The sequence below is a fragment of the Haematobia irritans genome, chromosome 5 (genome assembly GCF_050003625.1).
Source record: "Haematobia irritans isolate KBUSLIRL chromosome 5, ASM5000362v1, whole genome shotgun sequence".
Classification (NCBI taxonomy): Eukaryota; Metazoa; Arthropoda; class Insecta; order Diptera; family Muscidae; genus Haematobia; species Haematobia irritans.
In genome coordinates, this window is record NC_134401.1 from 65,827,838 (window position 1) to 65,842,435 (window position 14,598).

General features: G+C 32.7%; 1 protein-coding gene and 1 long non-coding RNA gene across 3 annotated transcripts in view; one reads left to right on the forward strand and one right to left on the reverse strand.

The window, feature by feature from the left end:
* Positions 1-14,598, forward strand: part of LOC142238630 (phosphoenolpyruvate carboxykinase [GTP]-like) — a 138,959-nt gene that overhangs the window by 41,199 nt on the left and 83,162 nt on the right. The gene's annotated exons all lie outside the window — the stretch shown is intronic.
* LOC142241818 (uncharacterized) lies at positions 4,903-5,496 on the reverse strand. Its single transcript, XR_012723824.1, has 2 exons — positions 5,290-5,496; positions 4,903-5,224 (listed from the first exon to the last, which is right to left on the reverse strand). It is a non-coding gene; the product is annotated as an uncharacterized LOC142241818 (long non-coding RNA).

The following is a 14,598-nucleotide window of genomic DNA, read 5'->3' on the forward strand; positions in this document are numbered from 1 at the left end:
CTGAGCATCTTTCTCTTTGACACCATGTCTGAAATCCCACGTGATCTGTCAAATACTAATGCATGAAAATCCTAACCTCAAAAGAATCACCCTTTAGAAGCGAAACGTGCATGACTATCGGATTTTCGAGAAGCACATATAGTTGCAGTGTAAATGAGAAGGCATCTAAGATTCCGAGAAGGCATCTAAGATTATTTCCCTTTTCACATTCCAAACTCGATGAATATCACGGAGTAACTTCAGATTTTGTGTGAAGAATAAATTCACTTGGTGCACGTCTTACTTTGCGAATGACGAATGTACTGCACATTCTCCCCCGAAATGGCAGAAAATCAGTGGCATTAGTTACGGCCGATGAACTGTTTTCTTCTTGCCACTGGAAATTGATTGTTCTGAAAATAAGCATTCTTCTTCAAGTAAAAAATTAGGATCACCATCACCATTGGCTTCATCTTCAAGGAAAAAATTCTTCAATAGAAACTATCGTATAAAACTTATGAATTTAAAAAATATAATGGTACGTCTAGACTCTATGTTCTGCCACCGTTTATTTTTAGATTTACAATAGTTACTGATCACTATACGATTTTTATTAGCACAGAAATACAAATATTTACCTATAGATCTTCTTACACACAAAAAAAATTTTCTGATCCAATCACGAAATTAATTGATCCAATTAATTTTTAATTGAAATGTCTTCAATCACAGAAATGATAGTATCAATTAAAAAATTAATTGAAGGTCAATTAAAAAGTTAATTGATTCAATTAAAAAATTAATTGATACTATTATTTTTGTGATTGATTTTTGTTTCAATTAAAAAATTTGTTGAATCAATTAAATTTTTAATTGAATATTTTTTTAAAACTCAATTAAAATTTTAATTGGAAAAATCTTCGTGAAATTTTTGTGTGTGTATTCTTCTTTTTTTTGGTTTGTTGCAATGTAAAAGGGTGTAAGGGAAATGAAAAAAACACCTACAATGTAGACATATATTATCTTTGGGGTCATAAAATGACCCCAACCTGTTATTGGGATACAAAAAGTGGTACAAATATAAAATTTTAACAAACCTTATGGAGTGCATTATATTTCTACAATTCATGCACTAAGTAGTAAGAACTTTAAATTATATTCCACCAATAAAAAATGCGGTAATGATAAATAAGATTTGGGTCATTAAATAACCCCACACTGAAAAAACAGTGAACCCACCAGGAAAGATAACTTTCGATTAATTTTAGAAAATTTGGAACTTTTTTAGAAAATTTTAACTAAACGGTATTACAAGCGCTGGCATCACTCCGATATGGCAAAAATAAGTAAATATTTTTCAACAAATTCAAGAAAATTTATTCGACATAACTAAATTTTTTCAGTAGTTAAAGAAAATTTTGTAGTTTTAAGAGAAATCTTGGAGTTCAAAATTGCAAGAATGTCTTTAGTGACATACGAAGTTCATTATGGACACATTTTTGGTAAAATTTACAAATTTAAAGAAATAATGAACTATTTTGTAAGAAATACGAAATTAGTAAATCTTTATGCTTTATTTGTGTATAACTTTTTCCCGTTTTTTAGTTCATTTAACTAACATACGCAAAAAATTATTTGACTAAAATAAACTTTTTCCAAACATAATGATTCTATGAACTAATATAAAGTTAATATGGCTTTAGTGAAATAGAGAGTTCACTTTTTTTTGAGTGCAACATAATAGCAGGGTTAATGAAAAAACAATTTAGAGTTTTGCTTCGATACTTTAAAAATTAAAACACACTTTTATCCAAAAGATTTATTAAAAAAATCAACTCTTATACAAATAGCCTTGTTCTCGCCATTAGAATTTTTAATCGAATATTGGAAGAAAAAAACAGCATACTTCTTGGCGCCTTCCTAAAATCAATTAAAAATAAACGCTATATACCCTGCAAACATTTTCTATCGAAAGTGCATCGGAGTAGTTTCGCCCCGGAAGATATAAATTTTATAGGCGATATCATCTTCTTATCGAATTAGTCCCACTACACGATAGTTTTCTCGGGGAATCGAACCAGTGACTAAAAGTAGTCATAAAAGCGATAGTTATTTTTTAAAAAATAAAAATGGTGATTGGATGCTCCGAGCGTTGAACTCGGAACCTTTCGTTTTCAAGTCGGAGGCTCTCCCTCTGTGCTACCCACGCTTGTTGTTTGATAGTGGCTTTTTACACACATGCACTCTCAAAGAGGTGTTATTGAAAAATTAGCTATGTCGATGTATAAAGTCTATATTTAGATTTTTGATCGCTGTTAGAGTCGAATTTGTTTCGAAACGGAAACACCCCACGCGATAGTTGTTTTTACTGTTGTTGTGGGTGAGATATTACTACCAGAAAACTTCCTGGCGTTTCGAAGTAGTGACATTTTTGCGAAAGACGATAAAACAAACACCCAATTGCTTGCAGGATATGTACTCGTATATGTGTAGAAACGGAAGCGGATTGAATGAATGGCCATAAGAATTAGAAAACTAATTTTGACTACTGGTCGAACTAGAATGGGGCCTAACTTGAATTGACGGATTTTACATACATTTATGGACTTGTTCAGAATTCCTATTTTCTTTATAAGATTTTCACAGTTCTTATTAATATAACTTAAAAATGTTGATAAATTTAAATTTTGATTTTCTGTATCAAAAATTTTAAATGGCAAAACATTGCAATTTATGTCATAACTACGCCATAAAAACTGTCACAGTTCGGTACTCAAAACAATGCCAGATGTGTCAAACAGTGTATTACAGTATATTTTCCTATATCTCTTTTGTCTACCTGTAATCGATATAATCGATATGTTTGCGAGTGGGTTGGTTTTTAGTTGGAATTTATACGGAATTTTATGGTATACGGAGAGATTGTTAAAAAATAATATAGTAAAATGATATAATAAATAACAAATAAAATATTTGTTATTAGTGAGAAAAATTTTCGTTTTTTGAAAATTGTTAAAAATAAATAACAAACAATAAGTCTATCAATATTCGTGATGGTGTACAAAGAAAGAAAACACCAACAGAATAACAACCCCTTCATTCATCAGGTAACATTCAGGACGATAACCTTTTGTGAAAAAAATGTTTTATGATTTTTTATACTTGTAGGCATTGAAATGGTAAAAGGAGGACAAAATCGTTATGCAGCAACTTATTAAAAGTGAAAAGTACAAGAAGAAGAAAAAAATTACGTTTTACAGTTGATAACATTACATGGAAATTGGAAATATTGGAATAATAAATTAATATTTCGATGCTGTTGATTCTCAATAAATATATTTAATATATTAATAAATCATGTCTTTTATTGAAGAAAAAATGCCAATATAAATAAATAAAATTGTATTTAAAAGGGAAGATAAGCAGTTCTAATTTTGAAGTAGAAGGTTTACAACAAATATGTAAGATTTGTCCAAATGAATGAAAAAAGTTCAATAAAATCATTCCATATATGAATTCAATTCAGTTAAATTTTTTCATTCTGTAATATAGTGGTACATAAATATAGGAAAATGTTAGCTAATATATGGAATGCATTCTACCTAATTTCTATGAAAATAGCATTATGTACTACCTTATATAATACAGGGAACTAGAATCTGGTGGTATGTCGCTGCTACCTGCAAGATCATGCTGCATGAGAAGGCTGTTACGAATTTCCAATCTAATCTAATAAGAGCCAACCATACAAGCTTACGTTGTTACCACTTATTCCCAGTGGAAATGCTGGAATGAATTTTTCAAAAGAGGAATGTATTTTATTCGTTTTGAAACAAACTTAACCCTAGGATAGGCGATAAGCTTTCGATCACTAAGCGCTCAAAGTCAAATTTGGTCTGGCCAGACCAAGTAGTCTATCCTAGGGTTAAATGGTTCAATGGCTGTTTGGAATTTTTCACTTAATATCGAATGGAGGCCAATAACCAATGCTAGTACTCGTTTGAGAATCAATTTGCATGACTCAAACTCTCACTGTAAGGACTCTGGTTGGTTTCTAAAATTTTGTAATAAAACGATCAAAAGTATTTTACAGTGATAAGAAAATGAATGAAGAATTAAATTATTTGGGATTTAACAGTTCCGCTATCAGATACATAGGTAAAATACATAATTTTACGACACGAATTATAGCATTTTGAAAAGAAAACAACCGCAGGTTCAGTGAACACTTCCCGTCGAGCCTATTTTGAGATCTGACGTTTTATGCGGAAGCAATTCGAAGTAGATTTTATCCAAATTTTTACAAAAAACAAAATACTTCACTCAATATGCCAAAACTCGCAAAATTCATTGTGCTAAAAGTATGAATTTAACATAAGTCTAATAGCGATTCAGTTTGTTGACTTTTCAATTGCCCTGTATGTTCGGAGATAGTCACATGATCAAGAGACAGTACAATAGATGTTTTTAATTTTAATGGAACCCAACATCAAGGCTAGTATAAGTAGGTTTTACCTTTAAAGCCCACATAATTAGCCCGTCTTAAGTGGTGTCATGTTGAGTCTGTTACAGAAATTCTTTAATGTCAATCGGAGAAATTTCAATGGTAGTGCTTCTAATCAAAAAACAGTATTTAAGGACAATAAGATAAATCACTTACATTTTCTGGGCCTACGTGACTAAACCATCAACTGACAGTACCATACACTAAACTACACCCAGAAAAAAGTGTCCACTTCTTTAAGTTAAAATGAACTCATTGTGAAGAAAGTTGAGCTTCGTATAGCGCCAAAGACATTTTTATTTGTTTGAACGATGTGATTTTCGTAGAAATTAGGAAGAATGCATTCGATATATTAGTTAACATTTTCCTCTATTTATGTACCACTATACTACAGAATAAAAAAATTTAACTGCATTGAATTCATATATGGAATGATTTTATTGAACTTTATTCATTCATTTGGACAAATCTTACATATTTGTGGGAAACCTTTTACTTCAAAATTACAGTTTTATTTATTTATATAGGCAGTTTTTTCTTCAATAAAAGTCATGTTTTATTAATATATTAAATATATTTATTTAGAATCAACAGCATCGACTGGCCTTGAAATATTAGTTTATTATTTCACTATTTCCAATTTCCATGTAATGTTACCAACTGTAAAATGTAATGCTTTTCTTCTTAACTTTTAATAAGATACTGCGTAACGATTTTGTCCTCCTTTTACAATTTCAATACCTACAAATATAACAAATCATAAACCATTTTTTCACAAAAGGTTAGCGTCGCTGTAATAACGTTACCTGATAATTGAAGATTCCAAAATGAAGACGAATGAAGGGGTTGTTATTCTGTTGGTGTTTTCTTTCTTTATACACCATCACGAACATTGAAAGACTTATTGTTTGTTATTTATGCTCAATAATTTTGAAAAAAAAAACGAAAAATTTTTCTCACTAATTTAAAATAACAAATATTATTTATTATATTATTTTTTAACAATCTCTCCGTATACCATAACAACGCGATTGCTTTGTTATCAGTGAATAAAATTTTCTTGTTCAGTAGTAAATTCTTATACTCAGCGAAGAAAACAGTAATATTAAAATTCCAAGCCTTATTCTAGGCAATGAACTATTCCTAACTGCTTTCAGTTTTGAATTTTTTACTGAAACAAGTAAATTTTATTATTTCACACAAAAATTTAACTTCATGGAAATAAAATGGCTAAACTAAATTGATAAACATTTTTTCCTTTAGTTTCGAAAGCACTTTTTTCTGGGTGTAAAGAAACTAAAGGAAACAATGTTCAGCAATTTAGTTTAGCCATTTTATTTCTATTAAGTTAGGTTAGGCTTGGTGGCATTGCAGTGAAACCAATTAGAGAAGCTTTGAAGCACTCAGAAATGTCACCAGCATTAATGAGGTGGAATAATCCACCGCTGAAAACTTTTTGGTGTTCGGTCGAATGAGGAATCGAACACACGACCTTGGGTTCGCCAACCATGGCGGCCATGCTAACCATAGCGCCACGGTGACTCCTTTTATTTCTATTAAGGTACATTCCGCGTGATTTTGTTTTTTTTTTCAGTTGGAATCGTATTGTTATAGTTTACGGAGCATCACAAAATCTAGCGTATCATAAATATGAATAAGACTTAGCATAGAAAAATGTTTTAGTTCCTTCGTACTAAGAAGTATTGAATCCTTTCAAATCATAAGGAAACACACTTATTAGAATAGAGGCAATTTTCCTATATTTCTTTTATCTGCCTATCATCGATGTAATCGATATGTCCGATATATTTCCGCCTGGGTTTGTTTTTTCGGTTGGAATCGTATTGTTGTAATTTACGGAGCGTCACAAAATCTAGCGATTGTAAAAAGCAATAATATAAAAGTTGGTACTGTTTGGAAAAATACAATGAAAATACATAAAATATGTGTTGTTTTAAATCAGTGAGTAAATTTTTCGGTTCGCTTTGAAAATTATTGAAAATTCATTTTGTTTTTTATTGTTGGTTTCTCTTCAATCATTATTGTTGTTTTTGTTTTCAGCTTAAAACCATGCATTGACTAAACTACAAGTGTAGCTTAACCAACAGAGGAAAAGTATGCTTGTCAAATTTATTTGGGCAAAGCTGAATGATATTGCCAAAAAATATCATGTCTTTAAAATATGAATGCGAATTTTGCTTTAAGTTTTTTGCCTTATCCAAAAGTCGGTAAACTTTTCGATGAAGTAATTTTGTCCTTTTAGTGTATAAGTGATTTTCAAAATGAAAGAAAGACAATTTTGTTTGACAAAGGTAAACTTGGCTTTAAATATTCTAAAAAAAAATATTCAAAATTAATGGAATTGAAATTTGTTGTATTTTTTCATCTACAAGACAAAAAATCTTTCAAAAATATGACATGTCTTTCAAGACTTTATTTTAAAGACGGTTAGGTTAAAGTGGCAGCCCGATTAAGTTTCAGGCTCACTTAGACTATTCAGTCCCTTGCGATACCACATTAACTAACAGTACCCATTATATATGGGCACTTCTAGTTTTAACCGCTGAACCTTCTCGATTATTTTCTTCTGTTGAACCAATCAGATTGTTCCAAAAACATTAGCATACTGCTTAAGTTAACGTTTTCCAGGTCCGCCAGTAATCTAAAGCTATATGCCCCTAAAATTTGGTTACGCCTTACACAAAATGCAGGACACTCACACAAGAGGTGTTTAATTGATTCCTTTTCCTCCGAATCATGACAGCTCATACAGTAGTCATTATACTTCGCGCCAATAGTTTTTGCAGAATCGCCTATCAGGCAGCGATTAAACATCAGGAGTGATATCTGACGTCTTGAGGACACTAGCATATCTAGTGTGCGTTTTAAGTTTAAATGGGGCGATATTTGCTTGGTGTCGTTAAAACCCTTGCAATTCATCCATCGAACATTTGCCATCATAACAGCCTTCTCACGCAGTAAGAACTTGCATGTAGCCAGAGGCATACCAACAGATTCTAGTTTCCTTGGAATATGTAAGGTAGTCCCTAGCCTTGCTAACTCATCCGCTTCGCAGTTCCCCAGTATGGCCAGGCGTCCATAATAATATTGTGCTGCGCAGCCATGTCATTTAGAGATTTGCGGCAGTCGAAGACGGTGTTTACTTAAAACATAACATTATTTCTACTTGAAATCGACTTTGAATTTGGAAATTTAAGAAATCATTAACACGTTTTTAAAGGGCTTTGATACCACATGAAAAAAAAAACTGAAAAAAAATAAATTAAATTTTTTTCCTACTAACAAATACGCAAAACTCAACTTTAAAAGATAATGAAATATACTTACTTCAATTTTCTTCTTGGCTCGGAATCAATACCAAAATCATTCATGTAAAGTCAAAATCTTTTGAACCGGGCATGGTCTTTTTAGTGTAAGAAATACATGACCATACAATCAATATCTTTGTGTTTCACAAAATTTTCGCATTTTTTTACCTGCTGTACACAATCTAAGTACACTGTAGGAAAGAAGAAGAGAGAACGTAATTTTACAAAAACGAAGTTTTTTATACCATATAAATTTCTTCAGAAGCAAATAAAGATATTAGGTATACTCGTTGCCCCCCTTCGTAAATCTGGGATTATTTGCTCATAAAGGAAAATTTCCTTTGTATTTTCCGTTGTGCGTTGATAAGTATTCACCTACCGCGAATTACTTTGTGTATTAACTTATCCGTATTAACCCATTTGCAGCCAAGGACGAGTTTACTACTTTGAAAAGAGATGTTGCAGTTACTCGGATGGAAATGAATCTGAGACACTGTAATGGACAAAAGTTTTGCAAAATGTCTCGCTTCTTTCAATTGTCTTAATATTATCCATCAGCATAATACGGCAATAACACTCAAAATATGGAAATGACTTCATATAAATTTGACTTAGGCAGCGAAAGAGTTTATGCTTACACCCTCAAAAAAAATCGCTTCACATTTTTTCCATTAAAAGAATTCATAAGCATTTGGCAAAATTAAAGTACTACAGAGGTACTTAAAACATGAACTGTTGAATTTGATATATTTAGGATAGGTTGAAAATAGGATGCAAGTTTCGCTGCCTCATAAGGAGTTATATACACCCATGTCAATATTCGCCTTGATGTGTGCTCGGTTTCAAGTTGTCCCAAGCATAGCTACAGTTCATAGTAACATTCCTACGGGAAATGGATCAACCACAGAACCGGTACAGGACTAGTCGCTGGTGTGTATGGACCAGTCCCAGTTTTGGCCAGAACGTATTGAAGGGACCGGTCACTTTAACATGGGTTTGTCATTGACGTGATAAATTTATATTTTAGGATGCGTCTTGAACAAAGGACACGTCCTGGGACAATTTAGCAGGAGCACCCCATAGATAGGTCCTCAGGAACCAGTCTCGGACAAACTCTTAGAAATCTGTTTCAATTTGGGCTCCTAATCGAACCCGAAATGAAAAAGAAAAACGTTTGAAATATGGCGAACAATAGGTTATTCTGATAATTTGCACCCATTTCCCGTAGGGATCCTAACACGTCCTACATACACCATTGTTGAGGTGTACTCTCAACGCTAGATTCCCGTTTCGATCGAGCACTAAAAAAGTTTTTCAATGAAATATCAGTAATGATTCTGACATTCCTGTGTATTTCATAGTTTCTCTTCTGCTTTAAGAAGGAGGTCCCTTGTCATTGAGCTAAATATAGAATCGCGTAGCTCTCATTAATACGAGAGAAGTTCACCACCTGTGGTATCACAATAGACTGAGTAGTTCCTTACTTATTCAGTCCAAATAGCGACCCAACGGAAACTTGGTGCATATATGTCCGTTAGTAGCAGTATACTGTCACACGGACCTATCACAGGACTACTAACAGTGCTCCAGTTTGTGGCAATTTTTTTTACTCTCTTGGTTTTAAAATCCTATTATCGTAAAATCCTATTAATCGTACCCTTCTCGTACTGGTCTATTCACACATTAGTCCTGTACCGGTTCTGAGGATCTACCCCATATTTCCCATAGCGGAGCCGCCACTCTATCTATCCTACCTACCTACCTAGGTACCCGGCCATTGAATATGTGTTTCCAAGCATTTTATTGGATCTAAATATCTTGAGAATGTCGTACTTTGTGTACGTTTCCGAAGGACTTAAACCATTGTCACAATCGTTAAATATTGCTGATTTTTTGTTGTTTATTTTCTTAAGATTAGAAGCATTTTCGTTAAATTGAAGGTAAATTTTGTTGAACCGTTCGTTATTTAAAATACTCAATGTTAAGAATTTCGACCTTCGTTAAATTGGATTTTCGCTACATGGGGTATTCGTAAACAGAGCTTCGACTGTATGTCCCAAAATTGTTATGCTAGTTTATGAACATTATATGCTTGCACATAAAAATATTGTGTTAAAAATTTGAGTTCCAAACATATAATTTTTACATCCAAACAGTATTTTTCGTCCGTGTATACGGATTACCAAGTTACCTGGTCTTTCTTATTGAAAACAATGGGTGGGGCGTGGACGTTCATCACTGCACCCGTTGGTAAACCTATGTTCATCGTTTTCTTGTTCTTACATTTAAAAAATTAAATAGGGCCAAATTAAGTAAAGTAGAGTTTTGAGATTGCTTATTTTGTTGCATCAAAGTAATAACACTTCCCGTCCTTGACCAGTTTATAGAACGCTATATGGGCCCTACAATTATTACTGCCCAAAAATATGCCATGTATTTATGAAATCTTTGTACTCTATTCCGCTTGTCATAGAATTTATCGGTTTTGTTTTGGCCACAACATTTATCGAGTTGCTCACATTCTCCACCATTCGAACACCTTCGTAAATCTACCCATATTGAAACACACTCCTCACACGTACTAGGGCGAGCCCCAAAATTAAAATAATCTTGCTGTGGCCACTTCCAAAACACGATTGAGACAGAACCAATCAACGCCACATAACAATAACCGGTTGGCCATTAGCGCCAATAAAAATACAAAACAAAACAAAAATATTGTATCACGATAACAACTGGAAAAAATTGGATTGCATGGCAACAACGATTCCATTATTAATAGTCGTGGTAGGCACTGGCTGGTTGATCACAAACGACAATCTTGATTCAGACAACATCGTCGGCGCAACGCAGACGCACATTACACGCGTTTCTTAACTATAATAGGTGTGGGAAATTGTATTGTATTTATGAGGGACGGATGGGTGATCGGGGGGTCTCATCATACATACGAACATAAATAAAAGCATCAACATTACCTATATTCCACAAAGTAGAAGAGCGTTGAACGCTTATTTTATATGCATCCGCGTCATGCCAATAAAAAACAAACCACAATATGACAACAAGGCTGATAACGAGGAATTCGAATCAAAACAATAACAAATGATTGGGTCAATCCTAGACGGTGTGTTTGGGGGAAACAAAGACACAATGGTATGTGTACGTTCGTATGAACTTTGAACAATGAAGAATTTACTTTGGATTTGATGTCATTGTAATTGTTGATGTATTCAATTATGGGCACAGTTTTGGGGTCTTGGAGAAGCTTTGTATCAAAGACAATAGGAAAGGAAGATATGAATTTGGCTTTGATACAGCAAACAAAAGTGAACCCCCTGAACATGTAGATTGGATTTAAAAATAGTTAAAATATATTTAGCCCTATTTGAAGTCCAAGATAGACACAACTTTCTCTCACAAAATTCTCTCATTTGAGAAACTTATGAACGCAATTTAGCCCTAGACCAGGGATGATAAATGATGTTGACGAAAAAGTACTAAAAATTTATTAAAAATGCACTTTTCGTAGCCAAAAGGTGCTAAAATTATATAATATCAAATTTAAAGGCTATTGTAAAAGAAACATGCAAATCTTAACTTTTACTATATTTATTAAAACATAAAAAAGCTGATTAACTTCACTTACACGAATAATAAAAAAACCTAAAATTTAAAATAAACAAGTAAGGAATGTCTAAAGTCAGGCAGAGCTGACTATATCATACCCGCACCATTGCAAATCTGAACCGATTTGGACACATATTTTTTGCATTTATGATTTCTCTGGACCGATTTCAACCAAAATAGACACACTTTACACTATCAATTGTACTCCTTGTGAACATTTAAAGCATATCAGTATAAAATTCTGGCTTCTTGGGCCGGCTCTAAGCATTATTTTCAAAGACACATGTTTGTAATTCGTACCCTTGTGGGTGTTGCAAACATATGCGCGGCGTATAATACCCTGTTCCACAGTGTGACGGAAAAAAATCCATATTTGTGGACGAATGTGGTATTAACAATATTCCTCTCATGATCCGTAAAATAACTGGAAATAAAGCATAATTCAATTAATATTTTAATGTCATCATAAAAACTACAAATATCCTCATTTTAGTACATCTTTATATCTTCAATTTATAATCTTAAGAATTGTGTTGATATCTGAGAAACGTTCATATTTAGGACACAATAACTCTTTATAGAGTAAATGTGATAAAAAAAAGTACCAAAATGGCTCGCGGTCGTACCACGGTGCTTTCGGCAGTTGAAAAATATCACAAAAACTACAAAAATGTCAATTTTATCAACCCTGGCCTAGGCAGCATGCATTTTTAATTTTTCGCTGAAAATGTGATTCTAACTTTCAGTATGGTTAGCTTTCTACACCTTCAAAGAAAATGCGTCTGTAACATATACTCCCAAAAATTTAGTTCCAAACATATAATTTTCGCACCGAAACATATGAAAAATGTGAGCTCGCGCGTTCCTTTGATATCTTTAAGGCTTCTGCTATCTCGATCAACTTCATTTTACGGTCATTCAAAATCATTTTGTGGATTTTTTTTGATGTTGTCGTCGGTAACCACCTCTTTCGGGCGTCCACTGCGTTCGCCGTCCTCCGTGCTCATTTCACCACGCTTGAATTTTGCATACCAATCAATTATTGTTGATTTCCCTCGGGCAGAGTCCGGAAACTCATTATCCAGCCAAGTTTTTGCTTCCACCGTAATTTTCCCCAAACTAAATGACTTACAGACGTCAAATTTTTTGAATCTAGAATCAATAAAATTTAAATTAAGATGCAGATCCTATTTATCAAATTTTCATTACCTTTTCGCAGTATTCTGTTACAAACAAATGCCTGTTTAAAAATCCAAATTATAACGGATACTTCGAAGTAAATAATGTTTTCTTACTTAGAAAAACAAAAACTATACCAAAGATGTCAAATCCTCAAAATAAGTGTTATATATATATTGGAAGCGTTTTTATCTTAAATCTAAAGATTCAATATCTCTGTTAATTTTAGGACGATTTGGGAGCCATCGTGGTGCAATGGTTAGCATGCCCACCTTGCATACACAAGGTCGTGAGTTCGATTCCTGCTTCGACCGAACACGAAAAAGTTTTTCAGCGGTGGATTATCCCACCTGAATAATGCTGGTGACATTTCTGAGTGTTTCAAAGCTTCTCTAAGTCGTTTCACTGCAATGTGGAACGCCTTCCGGACTCGGCTATAAAAAGGAGGTCCCTTGTAATTGAATCAGGCAGGACTCAGTGATAAGAGAGAAGTTCACCACTGTGGTATCACAATGGACTGAATAGTCTAAGTGAGCCTGATACATCGGGCTGCCATCTAATCCAACCCCAAGGTCGATTTTCTTAAATCAAAAATGTGTTTCTTTACTTTAAGGGAAAATTTGCCTTAGTTCGAAGACATGCGACTTTAACGGATGGAAGCAAATTTCCGAAATGTGTGTCCTAAATTTAATAGAAAAAATTTTTTGAAACAATTACATTTTTTTGAAATAATTAAAATGTCATTATAGTAAAAAATTTCTTAAAATTTTGTAAATTGCGCATCTTAAAATTTAATTTAATATCACGTAATTAGTTTTTTCAAATCATGACCATTTTAATCATACATATATTGGATATCGTACGAAAATGTTCTTTTGCATTAGTTCATAATGAACTTAGGTGTAGGGTCATTGAACTATATATATTCCCAGAAAAAAAGCGTCGCCAAAAAAGTAGTGAAAATTTTCTTTTTGGATCCGGAAGTGGTGTAAAATCGGCGCAAATGCGATGAATTTAACATGGGCTTGTCATAGGACGGATGTCGACAATTTCAACTGCCGTTGCCCTGAATTTACACCTTTTCTTAAGGTGTGGTCCGAATTCAATGTTTTGGATGTGAATTATAAAATTGTGTGATATTTTGCCAAATAAATAATTTTTATAATTTCTTATGATTTTTAATGCAATCAAACGCTTGTCTAAAATGTTTGACCTCAAATATTTTCAAAAATGTTCACTTTTTCTAGACAGGATTTAGAATTTTTTTCTACAAAATTTAAATAATTTGTACCATTTTATAAATTCTTATTCTCTTTTTAACCTATTTGAAACAAAATAATTTAAAATTTCTTATTAAAAATATGAAAAAACAGTTTTAAAAAATTGAATTAAAAGAACTTCCTGCACCCTCACAAAAAATCGCTTCTGTAACATATACTCCCAAACATATTTTGCTTCAAGCATATACATTTTTGGGTATTGCCCAAACATTTATATGTTTGATCTCTACCAATATATAATATGTTTGAAAGCATATTGGTCTAAACAATATATGTTTGGGTAGTCTAAGTTCCAAACATTTTGTATTTTTGCATCCAAATTCAATAATGTTGTCTTCCAAAAAACAATATGTTATTATGTGAACATATAATATGTTTGGAAGCATTTTGCACCCAAAAATATTATATGCTTAAAAAAATTCTCCCAAACAATATTGTGCTCAAAAATTTATTTATTTATTTATATATTTACAATCATAATGAATTATGAAAATAAACAGGTAATATAGGTGCTAACAACATAGGTTTTCGACCTGAATGCTCAAAATTTTGTTTCTGCCCAATTGTATATTCCCCGACATCTTTCTCACTTCCACGAGATTTTTTAGTTCTTAGCACCTTTTTCTGTAATACAAACATTGTAGAAGAAATTATTCAATTTTATGATTTTTTTTTATTTTAATTTTACCTTTTGCCG